Source organism: Etheostoma spectabile, unplaced genomic scaffold, assembly GCF_008692095.1.
Source record: "Etheostoma spectabile isolate EspeVRDwgs_2016 unplaced genomic scaffold, UIUC_Espe_1.0 scaffold00018821, whole genome shotgun sequence".
In the NCBI taxonomy this organism is placed as follows: Eukaryota; Metazoa; Chordata; class Actinopteri; order Perciformes; family Percidae; genus Etheostoma; species Etheostoma spectabile.
This window is the reverse complement of record NW_022604496.1, coordinates 67,740-91,858: the sequence shown is the minus strand read 5'-3', so window position 1 is coordinate 91,858 and position 24,119 is coordinate 67,740. Positions and strand designations below refer to the sequence as shown.

Below are 24,119 nucleotides of genomic sequence, written 5' to 3'. Positions count from 1 at the left end.
CTGGGCTAATTTAATGATAAACTGGATTTTAAATTTCAGATTACGATTGCAACAGCTCCTGCCTTCAGAGCTCGTCCGGGAGTTGAACCCGGGACCTCTCGCACCCGAAGCGAGAATCATACCCCTAGACCAACGAGCCACTTAAAAACAACATAATAGAAATTTTCTATCGAGTAAATGTGATCAGTGACTTGAAAGGCAATTGTTAAGTAGTTTTTTTGGCATGTGTTGTTTTTATGGCTCCACTACCAGATTGAGCTTTCTGACAATAGTGGACGAAAGACTACTTTTGAAGCAAAACATTTTACCAACATTGGAACTTGAATTTTGGTAAAAAGGAAATTCAGCTTGAAAAAGGAAATGCAGCTTGGATTTGTCACTGACTTGAAAGACTATGGTCAGGTAGATTGTCATGGGGACTTTTCATGGCTCCACTGCCCGATTCAGCTTTCCGATATCATTTGACAACAGGAAACATTTGATACAAAATGTTTTTTACCAAAACACAGACTTGATTTTGTCAGTAAAAAGTGAAAGTAAAATCGGGGGAAGGGGGAATTTTCAAGCCCCACCTGCTCCCATCACCCCAACACAAAATGCTTCACCCTGTTTAGTTCTGACTCTGGGGACAGAAGGCAGACCTGTCCCAGATGACCTGAGAGGTCTGGGGGGGTCATAGTGTAGTAGCAGATCAGAAATGTATTTTGGACCTAAACCGTTAAGTGATTTATAAACTAGCAAAAGTACTTTGAAATCAATTCTTTGAGACACAGGAAGCCAGTGTAAAGACTTCAGAACTGGAGTGATGTGATCCAGTCTCTTGGTCTTAGTGAGGACTCGAGCAGCAGCGTTCTGAATCAGCTGTAGCTGTCTGATTGATTTTTTAGGGAGACCTGTAAAGACCCCGTTACAGTAGTCAAGTCTACTGAATATGAAAGCATGGACAAGTTTTTCCAAATCCTGTTGACACATAAGTGCTTTGACCCTGGATATATTCTTAAGGTGATAAAAGGCTGTCAGTTGTTGTATTGGACTATAGTCCCCTGGCGATAAGGTTATTTAAATTTGTGTGTCGTCCACCTTTTTATGGTAACTTATTTTGCTGTTTTTCATAATCTGAACCAGTGGAAGCATGTTAAGAACCAGTATTAATGCAAAGAAAGGACTGGAGCATTTATTGTAGAGAATAAGTAGGCTGACACTGAAGTATTGAGACAACAGTGACTGAAATCTAATTCAATCTACATATCGGTCTTCTTAAAGATCTAAATAGATTTTCTCACCTCAGAGTCATCTGGAGCACGTAACGATTAGCTTCTGTCCCTCTGAACCCTGAGTGACAATCACTCTGCAGTGAATGAGATGCAGTTCCCCCCCCCCAGTCTAACCAAGACTATACTTTCAGGGATCATTTCTAGAGTTTCTGACTTGAGGAATGTGTTTCTAAAGTGTTTGGTCTCGCTGACCACGATGATGAGTCGTGATATTCCTTTCTGAGCGTGAGGCTGACAGAGAGTAATGATTCACTTCATATGTTCTCTGTCATTGATGATCGTTCTTTTCTTCTTTATGGAGCATTGAAGAAGGGAATATGTTCAGAGTGGTAGTAGCAGATATGTGGAAAACTAACACGTGTGAAAGTAATAAAACATACTAAGCTTTCTGTTTAACTGAAGTTATAGTCAGTCTTGATGAATGTCCAGTCCATGCTGGACAAGGTTACTTGAAAGGGTTAACACCTACTTTCTTGACTTTGTAATGCCTTATGTCCGGTGTAAAAACGTAAACTGAGTTAAGCCATAATTCATTTTTATTTCTACCTTTGCTTTTCCTACTTTGACATGTCAAAAAGGTACATTGTTTGAAAGCCCATCTCTACACATCCATGTTCCACTCCCACAGGTGTTTCCACTTGACTAATCAGACTGTATGGCCTTTACAGGCTCAGCTTGATTGACATGTATTAAAGGGGTGGAACGGTACACTGAAGTCCCGGTGGACGGGATGGCATGTTGGAACGAGGTTTGCGTACATACAGCAAATACTTGAAGCCAGGTTACTCTACGAGTGGATACGGGGCGTTGAAGGTGATGTGTAAATCCTGATTGATTCAGTGATTTTTTGGCCCTATTTGTGTCTAAAGGCTGGTTAAGCACTGTAGGGAGGAGATGCTGGACAGTTTTTTTTGTCTCGTTCCAGTGATTGGCATGTCTGGGTGATGGCGTTGGATATACGGGTTTGAATCCAGCCTGAGGCCCTTTGCTGCATGTCACTCCCCCTCTCTCTCCCCTTTCATATCTTCAACTGTCCTCTCAATTAAAGGCCTAAAATGCCCAAAAAAAAATCTTAAAAAAAAAAAAAAAATCTGAACTTATATGTTTAAATTATAGCCGATAGAGAGAGATCCACCCATTACCTTAATTTATATGTGTTGTACTTTTCCCTTGCTGGGTGAGTTAGGGAAACTGTTACAGCATAGCAGAGTTTTCTGTCCACCTCCACACGCGTAGTCTTCTCTTCAAGCAGACTTACTGCCTCCTGGTCTTGTCTTGACCTGGTTCCCACTTTCTCATTTTTGTGTGGCAGCACATTCAGCTGCAAGAGATTCTCAACAATCTGGAAGAGCTCCATGTTGGAAGGAACAGTGGACGTCAGAAGGTACTGTTGCGGCCGTAGCTGTTGCTCCACGATCCGTGCTGGGCTCTGAAACGTTCCCCCCCAGTCTGGTTCAAATGGTGAGTGGTCCATCTGGTGGACCGAGCTTCACTGGCTCTATGGGGGTGAGATGTGGATGATCAGCACCAATGGAAAGGAGTGGGCTGGCATTCTCAAACTGCTGAAGGGAGAGACCTGCCAGGTACTTCTACCTCTTCTGCTGACTGACTGGATAGGATTGATCCGCCAAGCCTAGGCGAGCTAAGCCATTACTCCCAATACTGCCAGTCAGTGTACTGTATGTTTAGCTTATATACGGTAAAAGACAAATTAAGACTTAACAGGGATGCTACTTGTGGAGGTGCTGTGGCTTAGTTGGTTAAAGTGCCTTTCTAGTAAACAGGAGATCCTGGGTTCAAATCCCAGCAGCACCTTGTTGTTGGAGAGATTACCTCTTTTGGCGCGTCATCATCAACCCAATCCCTGTGAAAGTACCCTGGTAGCAAATAAAAATTGCATGTTACATTTACACAGAAACACCAATAACATGGCCACAAGGTGTTCTATTTGCCTGATAACTAATGAAATTAATTAATAAATGCGCTACTTTGGCTCCACTACAGTTCTGTGTCAGTCAACTGCTCCATTTCAATCACCACTGTGTCAGACTTAATGCCCCGCCCACAACAACATCTGATTAGCAGGCAACTTAAAAACAAGTACAGGTCATCTCTGCAACAACAAGGTTTTGCTGGGATTTGAACCCAGGCACTTCTGCTGACTAGACAGGCGCTTTAACCAACTAAGCCACAGCACCTCTGGGGATGAACGCGGATGCATGGCCATTATGGAGGTACTCGGTTTAAACAACTGAGGTGGTTGGGTCATCTGGTAAGGATGCCTCCTGGGATTCTCCGTAGAGAACTGGTCCAGGCACGTCCAGCTGGGAGGAGGCCTCGGGGAAGACCCAGGACTAGGTGGAGAAAGTACATCTCCAACCTGGCCTGGGAACGCCTCGGGATCCCCCAGTTGGAGCTGGTTTATGTGGCTCGGCAAAGGGTAGTTTGAGGTCCCCTGCTGGAGCTGCTGGACTAAGATGGATGGAAGGAGGGAACCCTTTTCACTAGCTCATTTTATTCTTGCAAGACGGGCTTAATTGCAGGAGGTGCTGTAGCTTAGTGGTTAAAGCGCCTGTCTCGTAAACAGGAGATCCTGGGTCCAAATCTCAGCAGTGCCTTGTCATCACGGTATGAAGTGTTACCACATGGTTGCCGATACTTAACGTGTGCAACCCAGTTATTGCCTGATTATTTTAGATCACTAAAGTGACATGTGATGTTGTATTGTACCCTAACATTACATGTGTCCATGTAAAGCGAATAAAAGCCTTTTATTGGAGGTATTTTTGCAACTTTAGTGTGAAGATTATAAAGGTTTTATTATCATGAATTTCAGTCTTACCTTGGAAGCTTAGGGCTCCTGCACACTGCCTGCATGGCGTGAGAGTGTCAGCTGAGGTTAGAATGCCTACCGTATTGGTCAATACTGTTAACATGGGAGAAATAAAAACAGACACGCCACACAGCAAACACTATGTTGACTGTTGAGGAGGACTAAATTAGGACTGTGTTTTATGCTTTCCATGGCTTTCCATGAGAAATGGCATGATGGGAAAGGGTCTCTCATCTCTCAAGGTCCTTGCATAAGACTTCTGTTGTTCTCGGTAGGCCTGCCTATGAATAGTGAGTCCTGAGGCGTCGCTCAAGGACACGTTCAGCTGTTTTCATTTGCCGGAGTTTGTAGGGGTCCCCTACTGGAGCTGCTGGACAATGATGGATGGATGGAAGCAACCCTGTTCATTAGCTCATTGTATTCTTGCAAGACAGGCTTATCTGTAGAAGGCGCTGTAGCTTAGTGGTTAAAGTGCGTGTTTTGTAAACAGGAGATCCTGGTTCCAAATCCCAACAGTGCCTAGTTATCACTTAATGAAGATCCTGGGTCCAAATCCCAGCAATGTCTCATTATCAGTTAATATTTATGTTATCTGCACTACAAAGTGTATATATTTGTTATTTATTTTTGCTAAAGTGCTTAACAACCATAATTAATTTTGCCCAGTTGTGGCCTGTTGATGGGCAATACATATCTAAAGGGAAATGGATTGGACCCATTTTTTAATGCTTTTAAACCTTGTTTTGTTGGGGCTGAATGTGGCCCCGGTGGATACCAGTACCCTGTGACATCACTGTTGGGTGAGGTTTCAGGCGTGTGATGCTGACTGAGGTCAGAGGTGAAATAAACATGAACTTTACCGGCCAAGGCACTTTGGGCGCTGACTGTGTGATTTTAACGTCTTCGATGCTTCTGGAATGAAAATTAATAAATTAATTATGTGATATTATTGACTATATCGGGATATGCAACTGAAGGAAGAATCACCTTCCACCGCTCTATTACCTCCTCAGTTGAGGTCAACCGCCAATAAACTGTAATTTCTCAAAATATCATCCTTCCCTATATGCCTTTGCATCTTGGATATTTTTCTGTTGTTTAAACATGGCTACATTCACTTAAAGTATCCAAAGTGCACAATACTCCACTGTACTCTGTTCAGTTGTTTACTGAAACGTGTTCATCCCCAGAGGTGCTGTGGCTTAGTTGGTTAAAGTTCACTCTGTGGTGAGTGAAATGGAGCAGTTGACTGACACAGAACTGTAGTGGAGCCAAAGTAGTGCATTTATTAATTAATTTCATTAGTTATCAGGCAAATAGAACACCTTGTGGGCATGTTATTGGTGTTTCTGTGTAAATGTAACATGCCATTTTCATTTGCTACCAGGGTATCTTAACGGGAGTTGGGTTGACATGATGATGACACGCAAACAGAGGTAGTCTCTGCACCAAATAAATTAAGACTTAACACGGATGGTACTCGTGGAGGTGCTGTGGCTTAGTTGGTTAAAGTGCCTGTCTAGTAAACAGGAGATCCTGGGTTCAAATCCCAGCAGCACCTTGTTGTTGCAGAGATTACCTCTGTTGGTGTGTCATCATCTCCTCAGGAGATAAACTTGGATTAGCAGCTACGAGGAACTTGGTGTAAGCAACTGAACAGAGTGCAGTATTGTACTCTTTGGATACTTTATGTGAATGTAGCCATATCTAAACAACAGAAAAGCATCCAAAATGCAAAGGCATAAAGATTCTTCCTTCAGTTGCATATCCCAATATAGTCAACTAATATCAAATAATAAATGTATTAATTTTTATTACAGCAGCATCGAAGATGTTAAAATCACACAGTCAGCGCCCAAAGTGCCTTGGCCTGTAAAGTTCATGTTCATTTCACCTCTGACCTCAGTCAGCATCACATGCACCTGAAACCTCACCCAACAGTGATGTCACAGGGTCATGGTGTACACCTGGGCCACGTTCAGCCCCAACAACAAGGTTTAAAAGCATTAAAAAATGGGTCCAATCCATTTCACTTTAGATATTTATTGCCCCTCAACACGCCACAATTGGGCAAAATTATATAATGCTTGTTAAGCACTATAGCAAAAACAAATAACAAATATATACACTCTTTGTAGTGCAGATAACATAAACATTAACTGATAATGAGGCACTGCTGGGATTTGGACCCAGGATCTCCTGTTTACAAGACAGGTGCTTTAACCACTAAGCTACAGCGCCTCCTACAGGATTGCCTGTCATGCAAGATTACAATGAGCTAGTGACCAGGGTTCCAACCATCCATCCATCTTTGTCAAGCAGCTCCAGAGAGAGCTATAGAGAGAGAGTCTTCCGCTGAAGGCTCTACCACATGACTGTGTTTCACCAATCAAACGTCGTTGTGCAGTCACGTGACCGTACTCGATCTCAGCATACTCAATCTTTACTTTATTCAAGAAACTCATGCTTCAGAAGCAGACGCGTCATTTTGGAGGAGTCAATGGGGAAGAGATGAGTAGTTTTAGGTAATAGGTCGGCAGGGGTCGCTATACTGCAGGGAAAGTTCAAGGAACCATCCTCTGCTATAGGATTTAGTAGAGAATAGTTTTGATCCATTGACCTCTGGGTTATGGGCCCAGCACGCTTCCGCTGTGCTATTCTGCTCTGCTGTTTGCACTTAGGGGTAACATGTAACATGTAAAGCAGGAGCTCTACCACTGAGCTACATACCCTGAAGATTTTCAGATTTGTTGACTTTTTTCTGAGACAGAATCAGACTTATCTTTATTAATCCTTTTGGGATGACTTACCGCAAAGAAATTGAAATACTACAGAATAAAAGAAGAAAACTGGGTAAAACATGTAATGTTGTATATGGTTTCAAAACATGGCGGTGGCTGGAAAGTGAGCCTTGGCAAAATGCTTGTGTAACGGGTTGTAAATAGGTTGTTAAATTCCTGCATATATGGGAACAGCGCCACCTGCTGGTGTCACTTTCTCAATGCGCCGCAGGGTTAAAGATAGGGAATTATGGGTAATCCACAGCAGAACTTCTGATAACTGCTGTGGTAAGTTGCATGTTACACGCTGCAGAGACAATATTAGCTAAAAAAACGTTTTAAAGCCACTACACAATGTTTAATTTTATTGTATTATTTTTGTATTGTACTTTAGCGCTCAATGCCGTTAGTTTGGCGTCGTTTGAAGCATTCGTTTTGAATTTAGAGCGAAATGTTAAGTTAGCTAACTTTACATTGCTTCTGGCTAACTCAATGTGTGTGTGTGTAGGGTTTGTGTCTCCGTGGTGTCGACGTACTCGCCCTGATTTCACTTGATTTTCCCATGTGCAGGTAACAGTTATTGAATTTGTTGTTGACTTTTATGTATGTGCAATGTTAAATGAAAATGTATAGTGTTAATGTAGGTGCTGTATTCTGGTGTTGGAGATGTGGTAGCCTACTGTTTAAAATATTGTATTGGCATACAATAGAAATTTGGGAGGTTAGGATTTTATTTAATTTTAGATGACTGTGAAACCATTTTTGTTATAATTCTTGTAAAAAAATCCACTATACGATCACAGACATTTAAGAATAAATGAGCAGAACTTCTGATAACTGCTGTGGGTTTGTGTCTCCGTGGTGTCGACGTACTCGCCCTGATTTCACTTGATTTTCCCATGTGCAGACGCAGACGCAGCCTCACATACACAACTCAGCGAGACTGGCTGTAGAGGACCATTAGAGTAGTCCCACAACCGTCACACTTGCACTGCTATGGTGTAAATCTAGTCGAAAAGTAACACACCTGTTGCCCTGCTGGACAATACAACACTCACTGCAAATCTTGTAACACATCTGGGCATTGAGAAATGCACTGGTGGAGACGGGTTGCTTCCAGTACCTATGAGATAATACAATATTGTTTATGAAGCCACAAACTATGTAGGGTGTTGTTTTAATGCCCCGGATCCCTAACAGGGGGTATATCTCCTTCAATGTTGAGTTAGTTTTCTGATCGGTTAAGATTTCTATGGGGACCCAATCCCGGGAAAAATGTTGAAGTAAACTATTGGCCACTTGTCTAGCCTTGGTGTTTCTGAGGGAGAAAGCCTCTGGGTAACGTGTTGCATAATCACAAATCACTACGATGTAGTGGTGACCTGCCCTACTCCTACTGTTAAGGAGTTTAGATCGGTGGTTAGAGTCACCTGCTGCCTCCATGTCCCTGCTCGACACCCTCTGCTACAATTCTCCATGTCTCTTCTCTCTCTATCTGTCTCTTTCTCTCACCCCCAACCAGTTGAGGCAGACGCCACCCCACCCTCTTAAAGAATGCCTTTCCTTGTCTCAATCTCAGAAATAACCACAGAATCACAACTTCCATTCATGTGCTTGTGCCAGTATTCAACCACCTGAAAGTCACTGTATCTCCAGTATCAGTTGTGTTTTTTGGTTTTTGAAACACCTGCCCCGTGTGAGGGTTGAACTCACGACCTTCAGATTATGAGACTGACGCGCTGCCTACTGCGCCAACGAGGCTACGAAAGCACTCTCGATGGTTGGGAAAATTTCGTAAAATTTGGTCTTCAATCTTAATAAAAACAACGTATGTGGAGACTTATGTACTCCACATACTTTGCCAAACTTTGCGTAGGAATCGGCGTACGCCCGTCCTACGCCAGTTTTAGGTCGTATGCACGTTTCAGAAATGAGGGCCAATGTGACCACAATAAAGAGTTCTTGAAGAAAGATTTGTACTTTAAAGTTCTAGTTTTTTCCAACTCTTCTGGTAACACTTGGTACTATTTCATAACTTTTGTCTGTAGTTCTCTATTCTTTCAGGGCTTAACTCTGTCTCCCCCGCCTCTTTTTTTGTTTCTTGTTATGTCTTGGCAAGAAGTATTATGCTTTTGTGTCGTCTGTCCATCCGTCAGGCCAAAGAAACAGATACCAGCATGTAACTTTGCAAACCATGGCCGCCATCAAAGATGCCATTTGGACCTCCAGAAACTTTCTGGATTAATAAGGGATTGGCTCATTATTGCCAACCTGATATCATGAAGACAGAGACAGATCCTTTTATTCCTCCTTATTTCTTGTTGGAGAACGGAAGAACTCAGTTTTGTTTTTATTTTTCTGTTTGCATCCGTTTTCAAACCCGAGCGCCTTATTTAAGTTTTGTTGCAGGAATGTTTTACTTTGAAAGAGTGTAAAACAACTTTCTAATAAAACAGGTTGAACTATCTGAGGTTTATTCATAAAGTGTGTGTGCGTGTGAGTGTGCTTGTTTGTGTGCGTGTGCTTGAGTGTGTGTGTGTCAAAAAAAGCAATGATTCAGTTTGAAATATATTTTCATCCACAAATTAATTAAATTCAAAGCCTCGTAGTAACTCATAGTATAGTACGTCAAAATATTCATAAAAAGTCATAGTATAGTATGTCGAAAATTCATAAACGTCATAGTTTAGTATGACAAAAATTAATAAAATGTAATAAAAAGTCAGAGTATAGTATGTAAAAAATTCATAAAAAGTCGTAGTATAACATGTAGAAAACTCATAAACGCCATAGTTTAGTATGACAAAAATTCATAAAATGTCATTAAAAGTCAGAGTTTAGTATAACAAAAAAATCATAAAAAGGCATAGTATAGTATGTCAAAATATTTGTAAAAAGTCGTAGTTTAGTATGACAAAAAAATCATGAAAGTCATACTATAGTATCTCAAAAAAGTCATAAAAGTAATAGGATAGTATGTCGACAAAAACATAAAAAGTCATAGTATAATATGTTGAAATATTAACAAGTAACAAGTAACAATATTAATAAGTAACAAGTCCAGATTTATAGTTCTTGTTGTAAAACAAGAAGAATCTAAAGTCCTCTGGAGAATGCGGGCATTGATCCCGCTACCTCTCACATGCTAAGCAAGCGCTCTACCATTTGAGCTAATTCCCCCTTTTCAAAAAGAGTCATAGTATGTTGAAAAAAATCATAAAAGTCATAGTGTAGTATGTCAAAAAATTCATAAAAGTCATAGTATAGTATGACAAAAATTCATTAAATGTCATTAAAAAGTCATAGTATAGTATGTCGAAAAATTCATAAAAAGTCATAGTATAGTATGACAAAAAAATCATGAAAGTCATAGTTTAGTATGACAAAAAATCATAAAAGTCATATTATAATATGACAAATATTCAAAAAAAGTCATAGTATAATATGACAAATATTCAAAAAAAGTCAGAGTATAGTATGTCAAAAATTCATAAAAAGTTGTAGTATAACATGTCAAAAATTCATAAAAGTCATAGTTTAGTATGACAAAAATTCATAAAATGTCATAAAAAGTCATAGTTTAGTATAACAAAAAAATCATAAAAAGTCATAGTATAGTATGACGGAAAAATCATGAAAGTCATAGTTTAGTATCTCAAAAAAGTCATAAAAGTCATAGGATAGTATATTGACAAAAACATAAAAAGTCGTAGTGTAGTATGTCGTAACAAGTCAAGATTTATGGTTCTTGTTGCAAAACAAGAAGAATCTAAAGTCCTCTGGAGAATGCGGGTGTTGATCCCGCTACCTCTCGCATGCTAAGCAAGCGCTCTACCATTTGAGCTAATTCCCCTTTTAAAGAAAAATTATAGTATAGTATGTGAAATATTCATAAAAAGTCGTAGTTAAGTATGACAAAAAAAATCATGAAAGTCATACTATAGTATGTCAAAAAAATCATAAAAGTCATAGTATAATCTGTCAAAAATTCATAAAAAGTCATAGTATAGTATGTCAAAAATTCATAAAAAGTCATGGTATAGTATGTCAAAAATTCATAAAACGTCATAGTATAGTATGTCGAAAAATTTCATAAAAAGTCATAGGATAGTATGTCGACAAAAACAAAAAGTCATAGTCACTTCCCTAAAAGTATGTTGAAATATTCCTAAAAAGTTGTAAAGCAAGAAAAATAAATGTCGGTTATGCCGAAATAATGTTGGTTGTCTCTTAAACAAAGCCTTTTGTTGACAGCAGGACTCAAACCTGCGTCCATCGCCTTAACCACTCGGCCACGACAACCTGAAAAGCAGCATTTTACCTCTTTGCACAAATGTTCATAAACTTTTCAATTGGTTATTAGTAGTTACCAAACAAAGGCAAAGTGCAAATCGTAGTGCACTCCCTGTGTCTGTGGATCCTCGTGGAGGCAGCTTGATTGATTGACATGCTCCCTTAATTGTACCATAACAGATATCTAATGTTTTATCAAATCGGGTTTGGCAAATAAGCTTTCTGGTTACTTCTTGACAAATAAAGCAAGTAACCACACAATGAAAACTACTGCAACGGCAGGGAATCGGACCCAGGTCAACTGCTTGGAAGACAGCTATGCTCACCACTATACCACCATCACTGGACAATGCAGCATGTGTCCATTTTTACAGTTCATTGTCCGTCTGGATTTATTTGATAAAAAAAGCTTGTAAAACATCAACCCTGTGGTCTACAGTCAAGATATGAACATCATTTTTTTAGGACAAACTGGGTTATTAGAAGATTTGGGCTGCAGTGAGGTCACTTGCATGTTAACGGTTGTAGGACCTTAAAGACAAATAAATAAAACAGAACATGAATCTCACAGACATGTATTGATATCACAGACAGAGCAGTAAAACCTAAGCCATTTTCCTCTCTAAAACACTTCTCATATGTCTTGGGAGTCACACGATAAAGAAATAATCATTAACTTATACAGTTGACAAATACATAAATTTTTTCAAAGAAAGTCCAGATGCTTTTGCCCTCATGACATTTACTTATGCCATTTACTTATAACAATGACATATGTATTGATATTACACACACAGCAATGCTACACAAACATTTGTGTGTCTAAAACAGTTCTTCTATATGCAAAAATAAACATAATAAACAATATAACTCATATAAAGCACATACTATTTACAATTCTTCAAATAAGGCCCAAATATATCCCAAATCTCAAACCAGTGGGGCCATGTTCCTCTATAAAACGGTAGATATCTATTTTGTTCCGCTATAGCATCTTATATCGCATACTAGACTAGTGTGACCATAGTGTGACTAGGAAGATTGACCTCTTTAGGACTCCATACTCTTTGTGTGACGTTGTCTCCCATATATGGGCATATTACTTCCTTCTCTTCCGTAAACAGAGGGCAGACACGGAGCCCGGAGTGGCATAAATAAGCAAAAACGCGATGAATTATAGACATAAAGTGGATAAATCGTGGATGTGACGATATGGATTTAATGCTCAATGACCCCGAAAAAGGCACAGGTTCCAGGCTGGATAAAAATCACCTGTAGAGGCTAGAAAGACCCAGAAGAGACCTCTGTAAACGCTAACTTGTTAGCTTTTAGCTGCAATTTTTGGTAAGTCTATCATTTATGGTTATTAAATGATTAAACTATGAATCAGAGGTGCTGTTTTTGCTCGTGCACAAGTCTCTTGGGTTCAGAGGGTTAAGAATACAAACTGACTATGTGACAGATGTGTAATCTGTCATGTCCTGCCTTCTGAAGCTCTAGCCAGGAGCCCTTCCTCGCCTAAAACAATATGAGTCATTCCAATAAGTGAAAAGGAAACTCATATCTACAAAGATAAACTTGATAGATGTGACTCCCTGATGGTCTAGTGGCTAGGATTTCAGGGAATGGTCAGGGCTTGACAGATTCACGTGTAGTATTTGAAAGAGCAAGTTCCTGGACTGGTTTAGGGTTGATTTACATTTATCAAATTCTTCCTCATTAGTTTAACGCTAATGTAATGTTATTTTGGATTTAAGTCCAAATTTTGACATTTTAGTGCAATGCAAAGGTGCATAACAGATTGCTTTCTACATACCTGGAGCGATGCAGAGCAGGGGTGGCCAACTAGTCAAGGAACAGCAAGAGACTTGGTATTTAAATGTACATGTTTTACAGTCTCTATTTTACTGTATTTATTTACTTGTATTGTAGTATATTTATTTTATTATGCTCCAGTTTTATGGGTGTTACGGCGGGTATGGGCCATGTAGTTTCCATTTTTATAGATGAAATAAACTTGACATGAAATTAAGTTTACTCTTCAGCAGGTGGAGACATTTCACTTCAGACACTTGCAGCAACAGATGCTTTGTTGAACATCAACAGACTTAATGCTTATTCACATATGACAAGGTAAAATCGTTTTTGCATTCCATCACCCCTTTAAGATCACTTTCCAAAAGATGATTTTTTTAATTCCTCTTTCTAGTCAACTTCAGCAAGACAGGTGCTTTAACCACTAAGCTACAGTGCCTCCTAGAGGTTTGCCTGTCATGCAAGAATACAATGAGCTAGTGACCAGGGTTCCAACCATCCATCCATCTTTGTCAAGCAGCTCCAGCAGGGGACCCTAAACTTCCCTTTTCCGAGCAACTGGGGGATCCTGAGGCGTTCCCCGGCCAGGTTAGAGATATAATCCCTCCACCTAGTCCTGGGTCTTCCCCGAGACCTACTCCCAGCTGGACGTGCCTGGACCACCTCCCTAGGGAGGCCCCCAGGAGGCATCTAGACCTGGACACCAGCTCATTTTTGTTTTGCAGCACATCCAGCTGCTAGAGCTTCTCAACAAGCTGGAAGAGCTCCATGTTGGAGGGAACAGTGGACGTCAGAAGGCATTGTTGTGGTCGAGTTGTTGCTCAACAATTCATGCTAGGCCCTGAAGCGTCCTCCCCAGTCTGGTTCAAACGGTGTTAAAGCGAAAAGCAATACATTACTTTATTTGCGTTACTTTTGTAACACGTTACTCCCAATACTAACAGTCAGTATACTTTATGTTTATCTTATTAAGGTAAAAGAGAAATTAAGACTTAACATTACGCCTACTAATGGAGGTGCTGTGGCTTAGTTGGTGAACGTGCCTGTTTAGTAAACAGGAGGTCCTGGGTTCAAATCTCAGCAACACCTTGTTGTTGCAGAGATTACCTATGATTGCATCCCATCATCATGTCCACCCATGCCTCTGCTACCGTTAAAAGGATCGCTTTGCATTCAGTCTTGTAATCACCATAAGAATTAGGGATCACTGAAATTTGAACATGTGCATTAGAACTGATTGTTGAATGGTCTATCATGGCGGTTTTTTCCACTGCGTGGTCTCGACTCTACTCGCCTTTTGGGGTTTTCCATTATGAAGAAAAGTCCCTGGGACCTGCGACCAGGTACTTTTTTTAGTACTACCTCAGTCGAGGTTCCAAGCGAGCTGAGGCGATTCCAAAAGGTGACGTGAAAACCTGCAGACCGCTGGTTGGTCGGAGAGAATCGTCACTTATGACTGCGTTTTTAGCAAACAAGAGTGCAGAGTGTGTGTCCAGAACAAACGGGACATTGAAAAAAAAAATCTAGCCGGACACCGACAGATTATCTACTCTCTGCACTATTCTCACTTTTCAACTGTTCACTATTAGGGGCTTTTAGGGGCTTTATGTCGTTTCCAATATTGTACACATTGTGTATTTTACTTTAAAAAAAACAAGAAAATAAATCAAAGAATTTTTTTTATTTTATTCTTTCTGTATCTCTTACTTACTCACTCACAGACACACAGACACACACGCTCACACATACCTGGTGTGAAAATAAAAAAGAACAAAAAAAAAAAATTATCACACTGATCATAGAAAAATTTAAAGTTAAAAAAAGAAAGTTATAATGAGTATGAAAACTCTTTTTCATTACATTTTACTTAAAAATTGCAACCGCATTGTTGTATTTATTGTTGCAGAACTTTTTCTGTATATAGTTCGTTTGTTACCATGACAACACCACTGATCTGAAGCTCAATGCTGATGATCAATAAATTGCATGCTTAAAATAACATAATGGTTTAAGCCCCGCCCATTTAAAGACAACCCGTCCCACTTCTGGGTTAAATTTGCCCACTTCCGGGTTTGGCCCCGCCCAGTCCGAGTACAGATACGGATACAGATAATTCATGTGGTAAACAGATACAGATACAGATAATGCTGTACTCGCTTATCCCTATTGACAATAATGATGCTCACAAAACACTTCAGTTGCAATTGCGTTTCATGTCCTCTTAAATACAAAGAACTGCTAAGTTCAGACATTAGTTCCAAATGAAAACAATTGTTGTCAGAAGTGGGATTTGAACCCACGCCTCCAGTGGAGACTGCGACCTGAACGCAGCGCCTTGGACCGCTCGGCCATCCTGACTGATCCAACAAGTGCCCAGCAGGGCCTGTCTCAAAAATTATAATTTAATATAGTAAATTAAACATGTCATGATATAGTAGGTTCTCAGTCATCCATGTCATAGTTAACAAGGGAAGGTTTCTCAACTGTCAGTCCAAATATATGGGCGTTCATGGAGACATGGAAGAAAGTCACCAGGGTGGCAATGTGCTTGTCAATGGCAATACATTGCGCGGGATGTGAAGGCAATGTGCAATACAGGCCAAATCCTATGGTGGGAATCAAGATCCACCAATGTCTCTGTCCACAATGTCCACCTGAATCCAGAAATGTCCCTGCCACATGGGAAATAGACTGACAATTGGGTCAACATTGTGCAATTATCTTCAAAATGTCTAACTGAGTCCACAGATATACCTGCCAGGTGGGAAATAAACTGATAACTGTCTTCATGGTCTAAATGTGTCAAATATTGCCGTACAATGTCCACATTGAGTCCAGATGTGTCCGTTTTGGTTCCTGATCTATGCTTTATCCCAAAAGTGCACAACTAGGCCAAGGGCAACTGGACTTGGTAAAAGGTCCTCTGCAGAAGTTTTGTCTCTCATCCAAGAGACTTCTTTAGTTATTTTTTTACACAGAAAGGGTTGGACACAGTGCCCACTCCCGCACCCATATCTGACAGTTGAAAGCTGTGGGGAAAGGGGGGTTCCAAAGCTAATAGACCATCAACAAGCAGTTCTGATGCACTATGCTGGCCCGTTCAGGATGAGCACTGTATACTCTGACTGCAGCAACACAAGTTCAAATTTCAATGATAGCTTATTTTTATGGTGATTACGAGACTGAATGCAAAGTGTGTATCCCCCATGTAACTCAAAGCCTATCACTTCCAGTCAATACTGTCAAATTTGGAGCTCCTTCAAGTTACATTAACAACCAGGTGACTCCTCAACATGCCCCCACCAACACAAGCTTACTTTAAACTAGATGTGGAAAGTTGAATGTTTTCACCAGTGCTGTGGCTTAAAACTAGGTTCCAACGAGATTTGAACTCAGACCACTGGATTCAGAGTCCAGAGTGCTAACCATTACACCATGGAACCTTCAATAGAGTATCCACATGTGTGATATTAAAGGCACACAACAATCACAACAATTAAAATATCACGCCCCAATATATTCTCGGTTTTGAGTCCTCGCCCCTACTATTTTCGACATGGCCAGACGTAATCCGGCTAAGAAGCAGCACTTTTCAGAGGTGGAGATTGAAACCCTGACATCTCAGTTTAATAATTTGCAGTAAAGTATACACCTACATAGAAAGTGTACCCATATTTAAATAAACACACGGTAACAAAGTTTATGCAGTGTTTTTTAATTTTACTTGTGTTTTTTTCGTGAGTCAGTGTAAATATTAGTGCAAATCAGTATTACACTACTTTCCAGGTTGTTGTGGCCGAGTGGTTAAGGCGATGGACTTGAAATCCATTGGGGTCTCCCCTTGCAGGTTCGAATCCTGCCAACAATGAGAGGTGCTCTTTAATTGTGGTGACACATCCCTTTGTAACAAATGGCAGATGTGTACTCAATTTGCCTTTTATCTGTTATACATAACAACCTGGATGACTTGCAATTGCGTTTCTCGTGCACATTCATGTCCTCTTGAATACAAAGAACTGCTATGTTCTTTATTCCCAATATCATGTCTTAGATGTTAGTTCCAAATGAAAACAATTTTTGTCAAAAGTGGGATTTGAACCCAAAATGAAGACCATTGTTCAGAAAGCTTAATGAAGCTTCATTTGACCATAACTATTAACCACCTGAACCTGGTAAAAGATATGAGGTACTCATGCATAGCTAGCTAGTGATTTACCTCCTGTAGATGGTGGTCGGCGTTCCAATGAGGCTCGAAATTTGCAGATGGTGATTCAGAGGAGATGTAACAGTTTAAAGTGTAAAGTAACTTCATTTTCTAAATTGTCCACCAAATTCATCACGATTTACTATCACTTTTTACTGACAAAATCAAGTCTGTATTTTGGTAAACATTTTTGTATCAATGTTTTCTGTTGTCAAATGAGATCGGAAAGCTGAATCGGGCCGTGGAGCCATGAAAGCCTCCCATGACAATCTACTAGACTTAAGTGGCTTTTAAGTGACTCGTTGGTCTAGGGGTATGATTCTCGCTTCGGGTGTGAGAGGTCCGGGTTCAACTCCTGGACTGGCCCTGAGGCCAGGAGCTGTTACAACCCTAATCTGTACTTTAAAATCCAGTTTAACGTTAATTTAACACAGATTAGGAGCAAGCAATGTGTTGGCAATTTTTCATATCCTGCTTCAACGGCACGCAATAGAAAAACTGGGAAAAAATGTGAGGAACAAACAGGACTCTCCTTGTTCGTTGGTCTAGGTTTATGATTCTGCGAAAGGGTCTGGATGAGACTACTTTGCATAGAAGTGGAGGTATGGATTGAATAATCTGGTTTATTTATTGAGTGTGATGGACGAGAGAGTGTCACCTATTTGGCATATTCATCACAATATACTATACTTTTTACTGGCAAAATCAAGTCTGTGTTTTGGTAAAAATTTTTGTATCAAATGTTTCCTGTTGTCAAATGATATCGGGAAACTGAATCGGGCAGTGGAGCCATGAAAGACCCATGCCAATCTACCTGACCATAGCCTTTCAAGTCAGTGACAATCCAAGCTGCATTTTCCTTTTTTAAGCTGCTTTCCTTTCTACCAAAATTCAAGTTCCAATTTTGGCTAAAGTAGTCTGTCGTCCATAGATGGTGGAAACTAGCTTATCTGCTGTCACTTTTGACTGCAAAAATCAAGTTCTATGTTGGTAAATTTTTGCTTCAAAAGTAGTCTTTCATCCAATATAATCAGAAAGCTCATCTGGCAGTGTTGCCATAAAAACACCACATGCCAAACAAACTACTTAACAATTGCCTTTCGAGTCACTGACTGATCACATGTACTTGATGGAAAATTGCTAATAAGATGTTTTTAAGTGGCTCGTCGGTCTAGCGGCATGATTCTCGCTTTGGTGTGAGAGGTCCCGGGTTCAACTCCGGGTGATCCCTGATGGCAGGAGCTATTACGATCCTAATCTGTAATTTAAAATCCAGTTTATCGTTAATTTAAACACAGATTAGGAGCAAGCAATGTGTTGGCAATTTTTCATATCCTGCTTCGACTGCACGCAATAGAAAAAACTGGGTAAAAATGTGAGGAACAAACGAGCAGGACAGAACTCTCCTTGTTTGTTGGTCTAGGTTTATGATTCTCGTTTAGGGTGCGATAGGGTCTGGATGAGACTACTTTGCATAGAAGTGGAGGTATAGATTGAATATCTGGTTTATTTATTGAGTGTGATGGACGAGAGAGTGTCACCTATTTGGCAAATTCATCACAATATTACTATTACTTTTTACTGGCAAAATCAAGTCTGTGTTTTGGTAATAATATTTTTTATCAAATGTTTCCTGTTGGCAAATGATATCGGGAAACTGACTCAAGCTGCATTTCCTTTTTACGAATATGAATGTTAACCTGCAGTCCTGGAATGTAAGTTGCCGTTCTGGAACAATAGGTTAAGTTGTAGAATTTTAAGAGTTGCGGTCCTAAACTGTTAATTACAGTTCTAAATGGTACATTGTAGTTCTAGAATGTTAAGCTGCAGTTCTAGAACAATAGGTTGAACTTTTAGAATTTAAACATGCATTGTCACCAGACTTTAGTTTGATCTGAGGCACAGGAGGTCAGCACAGGCCATGATTGTAGAATGCAGGCACATTTTAGTCTGGTAATTACAGGGATTTTTACACTGGCATGGACCTGCTAATCTTGCCTTGACAGACGATCTAACTCGATCCCACTCTCTAAACCCACCGCCCAACGTGGGGCTCGAACCCCCGACCCTGAGATTAAGAGTCTCATGCTCTACCGACTGAGCTAGCTAGGCACTTCTTAACCCTTTTGTTGTTCTTCGGGTCCTGGGGACCCGTGCAGTTTTACCCATAGTGTTGTCCTCCGAGTCCCCGGGACCCGTGGCGTTGTACTTTGGGTTCCAGGGAGCCGTAGCATTGTCCTTTGGGTCCCGAGGACCTTGATGTGGTCCTTTGGGTCACCGGACCCATGACATTGTCGTTTGGGTCTGGGGACCCTTGATGTTCCTTTTCGGGTCCCAGGGACCCTTGACATTGTCCTTCGGGTCCATAGGACCCGTGGCATTGGCCTTGCGAGTTCCAAGGACCTGTGGCATTGTCCTTCGGGTCCCGGGGACCCTTTACGTTGTCCTTGGGTCCATAGGACCCTGACTTGTCCCTCGGGTCCATAGGACCCTTTACATTGTCCTTCGGGTCCATAGGACCCTTGACGTTGTCCTTCGGGTCCATAGGACCCGTGGCATTGGCCTTGCGGGTCCCAAGGACCCGTGGCATTGTCCTTCGGGTCCAGGGACCCATGACGTTGTCCTTCGGGTTCCAGGGACCCTTGGCATTGGAGTTATGGGTCCTTGGGACCCGTGGCATTGTCCTTCGGGTCCTTGGGACCCGTGGCATTGTCCTTCGGGTCCCGCGCACCCTTGACGTTGTCCTTTGGGTTCCAGGGACCCGTGGCATTGGCCTTATGGGTCCTTGGGACCCGTGGCATTGTCCTTTGGGTCCCGGGGACCCTTGACGTTGTCCTTCGGGTCCCTAGGACCCGCAACATTGTCCTTCGGGTCCCAGGGACCCGTGGCATTGTCCTTCAGGACACGGGGACCCGTGGCATTGTCCTTCGGGTCCCAGGGACCCGTGGTACACTCAATCGGTCGTATTAGTTCTGCTACCCTCGCATCGTCCTGCCTTTGAGTCCCTGGGATTCTGGCCAGTGGTTTGTAGTTGTAGTAAAAACAGGAAAGGCAAAGGCGAGTGGAAAGGGAGGTTAAAAAAAGAAACCTAAAGGCTTGACATTAGTCTACTAATTATTTTTATTACACACACACACACACACACACAATATACACTTTAGACACATTTGTCTTCTTGTTGTCGTCATTTTTTTTCACGTCATCTTGCTTTGGACCTGTGCACTTGTTGCACGTGGCTCAGCACAGCCGGGGGAGCAGCTGCAGCATGGTCCGTCGTTTGACTCTGGAGTTGAAGCTGCATCGGATTCTCGTGAGTGGCGGTGCCGCTCGCAATGTCTCCGCTGAAGCCAAGGTACAAAAGGAGAAAACCCACGACGAACACAACGACGACAACCACCACCACCGTGACTGTGATGGCAACGGGTGTGCGTCACAGGAGGACCAACACATACACGACTAAAGCAGAGAAAAAGACTACTGCTGCTACGACGACGACGACAAAGATGATGGCCAAGGCCAAGTGGACGTTGGAGTTCAAGACGAAGAAGGGAGAAGAAAGAAGAAGAGGGTGGACATGCAAGGGACGAAGAAGAAGAAGAAGACAAAGACGAAGACAAAGAAGTACAAGTAGGAGAAGACGACGAAGAAGAAGAAGAAGAAAAAGAAGAAGAAGAAGTAGAGGGTAGTGAAGAAGAAGGGCAAGAGGAGAATGAGGAAACATTTGTTAAAAGATGGCAAAGTCAAATTGTCCTCGAAAACGTGTCATCCCAGTGTCCCTAGACCTCATTGCCACGCCACCAAAAAAGACAAACCCGAACCAAGAAGAGGACACGACAGACGCTGCTGCCGCGCTGCTACTACAGCGCCCGGGACCCACTGAGTACGCCGCGGAACACGTCCACGACATAGTGTCTGCGTTTGGCCTGTTTGTCACGCAGCAAATTGAAGACATGGTTGTGGCCGCCACGAGCTGAAATAAAACAAGGCCACATGCTGATTATTGGGGACTTGATTTGATGGATTTATTCTTCCTGTTGTGTCTCTGTTTAAACTCCTAATTTAAAGGTAAGGGCAGCGTCCACTAAAGGTTGTGCTGTTGCTACTGACAGACTCAGATTATTATTTTAAGTGTGTGACAACATTATGGGATGGATCCCTACCGAGATAGACCTTTTAGTTAAAGAGGAACGTCCTTTTAGTTTAGATCCTTTAGTTTCCAACCAGACCAGAGTGGTGATTGGAGGAACAGTGGAAAGATGAACCAAGACGGCTTTTCATATATATATTTTCTTTTTCTATTGACTATAGTTGTGTTTGTTATTAACAGAAATCAACCTGTCAACATTTCTGTTCATCATAAAGTTCCAATGTTAAGTTTTTTACTGCCAGTTCAAAATGGAGCTGAACACGGAGGAGGATTCCTCCCTAACGGCCGCTCTGCTCTGCTCCGTGCCCCCGCTGTCCGGTAATAGTTAAAGCAGATAAAAACCTAAAGAACACTTAAAAGCTTCAAGATAAAACTTACTTAAGAAGCTTCTTCATTCAGGTTCAAGAGAAGGTCTGTTTACAGCCAGGTTTACTCCCGGTTTGGGAATCGGTATCTAGCCGATGAAGGTCTGTAGCAAAAGCTGTAAGATGTAGGTATTTAGCTGTTGAAGGTCTGAGAAAGACCTGTACAATGTCCAACATTGGTCCTGTAATAAATCAGAGCTGTGGTGACATACGTATCCCTCTGTTAGACTTTGCTGTAAGTTCTACAGTTACTTACCACAAAATGCCCAGTAAAATACCATAATTTTCTTTGCCAGTTCATTACTGTAATAAACATTGCATTATGGGTATTACCATTTAATTTACAGTGATTTACTGAATTTTTTGAATTAGCGGTAGTCTGCTGTAAAACAACAGCAGTAGTGCTACTGTAGTTGAATAAGACAGACTTAAATAGACCTAAATTGTTAGTTCATGTTATAGAAGCATAGAAATGAAATGGAAAAATAAAATATCTCTATAAAATTAAATGATGTCATTTTATAGAGATATTTTACATTTTATTTATTATGGTTTTAGCTTTTAGCAGTGAAGGTAATTTAAAAATGTGACATGCTTTTCAGCAGTGTAAATAACTTATTGAAAGTTGTAGAGACAAACAAGAAAGGGATTACGGATATAAATGCTTGACCGCCATATTTGACCTCTGACCTCACGACTTCTAAAGAATAGCGGGTAGATACTTCAAAGGTGTTGAAAGAAGTAGCGGCTCGAGACATCAAAGGAGGACCGGTTTGGTCCGCGCGCACCAGAGTCCGGTCACACACACTACTCAGAGAGAGCTGGAGCAGCGTTAAGGTAAGATCAATCTTTGCTAATTCTGTGACAATAAAATCTCTGCTGATAAGCCTTCGCAAGCGGCGACGTTAGTTTACCGACCAGTGTCATAGCTAGGCTAGAGCTAGCTGTTAACTAGCTCCCCCCGAAGGAAAACGTAGTCTCGCTCCAGCCTAACATTTTCCCCGTGGTCATGATTAGCTAGCAATAATTACGACGTTCTGTAAAGCTAACACAACTCGGTTTACATGCGCTGTTCGTTGCCTGAAATTGCCTGAAATACAATGTAACCCATATTCTGGAAGTTTAAGGTCGGTTGCTGCTAGCTTTGAGCTAGCTGTTGCTGCATTTTGGCTAACATTACCTCCGGTTGATGCTAACGTTATGTTCCCGATTCTGTTGGTTGGTTTGTCAGTGTTTTAGAATGATTAAGCAAAACTTATTACAGCTATGGTATAGGCCTAGCATAGGCTACGCGGTTATATTAGTGGAGGTAAAGTTAACATTAAATCGTTACCTTTACATTTTGCCAATCTAGCTAGTTAACATTTAGGCTATGTATTTTTTTAAAAAATACCCATTTTATATGTCGGGTGACAGGAAAAGTGTCTTTAAGTAACGTTAATGTGGTGGATGGAAAGGGAAAAATGTATCATTGTAGTTTTTTTAGCTAAAAAAAGACGTGTGATGAATTTAATTCAACGTTAACCATATTTAGCTCTAGTTTTGGTGGAAAAGTCAGTGTCTCCAGCATTTATGGTGAGCAGTTTTTTGCCTTGGCTTCAGGGTTTGGCCACTTAAAACCATTGTGATGTCCAGCAAAGATTTGCCTCCGTGCCTTACTTTGCAGTAGTATTATTGCTTTCTGTAATCTGATATTTCATTGAATTCATACTTTTTATTGTATGAGACCTAAGCTAAAGAGTGTGTAACTCAAAGAAAGTTAGGAGTTGAGTCAATAGCTACCATCATACAACACAGAATTAGGAATATTCTGTAGACATGTGAAAAACCATCAGCACTCGGCAAACTATAAATTTGCCATGAGCTTGTCAATCTGTGACAGTCACAGATTAAAGGCAGACTCAAAGAGTAGCACTTTAAAGAAAAAGTGTGAATGTGTAGTGTTGTAAATAGACACGAAAGGCAGCACCTAATTGGCTTAGTTAGTGTGAAGAAGAGTCCAAGGAGACGAAAGAGAACGTCTCTAAAAATAGTCGTGAAGGGTAGTGACACTGACGGTGATCAAGAAAGGTAGCACCAACATTGAATAATTAGTGTGACGGTAGTCTCAAGTTTACAATTGTGTTTTATCTATTTTTTTTTTCCTTCTTTCAAAGGATACTTGTGTTTTTTCTGTTTAATATGTACATGGTTTGCAGAATAAGGCCACTTGGATTATTTTTTGGCTAAATCCCAGAATTGGCCCACTCCATGTTATTTAAGCATCAAACGTCCCTGGGTGGACTTGAACCACCATCCTTTCAGTTAACAGCCGACTGCGCTGACCTATTGCGCCACAGAGACTGCTCCTGTCTGCGTTTATTTGAGCGGGAGCTCGGTCTTTAAGCCACAAGCATTTGCTTTATGGC

The 24,119-nt window shown here is 41.0% G+C and overlaps 11 non-coding genes across 11 annotated transcripts; 5 read left to right on the top strand and 6 right to left on the bottom strand.

Moving 5' to 3' along the window:
- Positions 1-67: 67 nt before the first annotated feature.
- On the bottom strand, positions 68-139 carry trnap-cgg (transfer RNA proline (anticodon CGG)). The gene has a single exon. It is a non-coding gene; the product is annotated as a tRNA-Pro (tRNA).
- Positions 140-1,389: 1,250 nt separating this feature from the next.
- Positions 1,390-1,605, top strand: LOC116682647 (small nucleolar RNA U3). Its single transcript, XR_004330457.1, has one exon. It is a non-coding gene; the product is annotated as a small nucleolar RNA U3 (small nucleolar RNA).
- Positions 1,606-3,015: 1,410 nt separating this feature from the next.
- Positions 3,016-3,089, top strand: trnat-agu (transfer RNA threonine (anticodon AGU)). Its single transcript has one exon. It is a non-coding gene; the product is annotated as a tRNA-Thr (tRNA).
- A 730-nt stretch (positions 3,090-3,819) lies between these two features.
- On the top strand, positions 3,820-3,892 carry trnat-cgu (transfer RNA threonine (anticodon CGU)). Its single transcript has one exon. It is a non-coding gene; the product is annotated as a tRNA-Thr (tRNA).
- Positions 3,893-5,594: 1,702 nt separating this feature from the next.
- On the top strand, positions 5,595-5,668 carry trnat-agu (transfer RNA threonine (anticodon AGU)). Its single transcript has one exon. It is a non-coding gene; the product is annotated as a tRNA-Thr (tRNA).
- Positions 5,669-6,275: 607 nt separating this feature from the next.
- Positions 6,276-6,348, bottom strand: trnat-ugu (transfer RNA threonine (anticodon UGU)). The gene has a single exon. It is a non-coding gene; the product is annotated as a tRNA-Thr (tRNA).
- Positions 6,349-8,575: 2,227 nt separating this feature from the next.
- trnam-cau (transfer RNA methionine (anticodon CAU)) lies at positions 8,576-8,648 on the bottom strand. The gene has a single exon. It is a non-coding gene; the product is annotated as a tRNA-Met (tRNA).
- A 2,019-nt stretch (positions 8,649-10,667) lies between these two features.
- trnaa-agc (transfer RNA alanine (anticodon AGC)) lies at positions 10,668-10,740 on the bottom strand. The gene has a single exon. It is a non-coding gene; the product is annotated as a tRNA-Ala (tRNA).
- Positions 10,741-15,270: 4,530 nt separating this feature from the next.
- On the bottom strand, positions 15,271-15,353 carry trnal-cag (transfer RNA leucine (anticodon CAG)). Its single transcript has one exon. It is a non-coding gene; the product is annotated as a tRNA-Leu (tRNA).
- A 1,428-nt stretch (positions 15,354-16,781) lies between these two features.
- On the top strand, positions 16,782-16,863 carry trnas-uga (transfer RNA serine (anticodon UGA)). The gene has a single exon. It is a non-coding gene; the product is annotated as a tRNA-Ser (tRNA).
- A 2,375-nt stretch (positions 16,864-19,238) lies between these two features.
- trnak-cuu (transfer RNA lysine (anticodon CUU)) lies at positions 19,239-19,311 on the bottom strand. Its single transcript has one exon. It is a non-coding gene; the product is annotated as a tRNA-Lys (tRNA).
- Between the last annotated feature and the right edge of the window lie 4,808 nt (positions 19,312-24,119).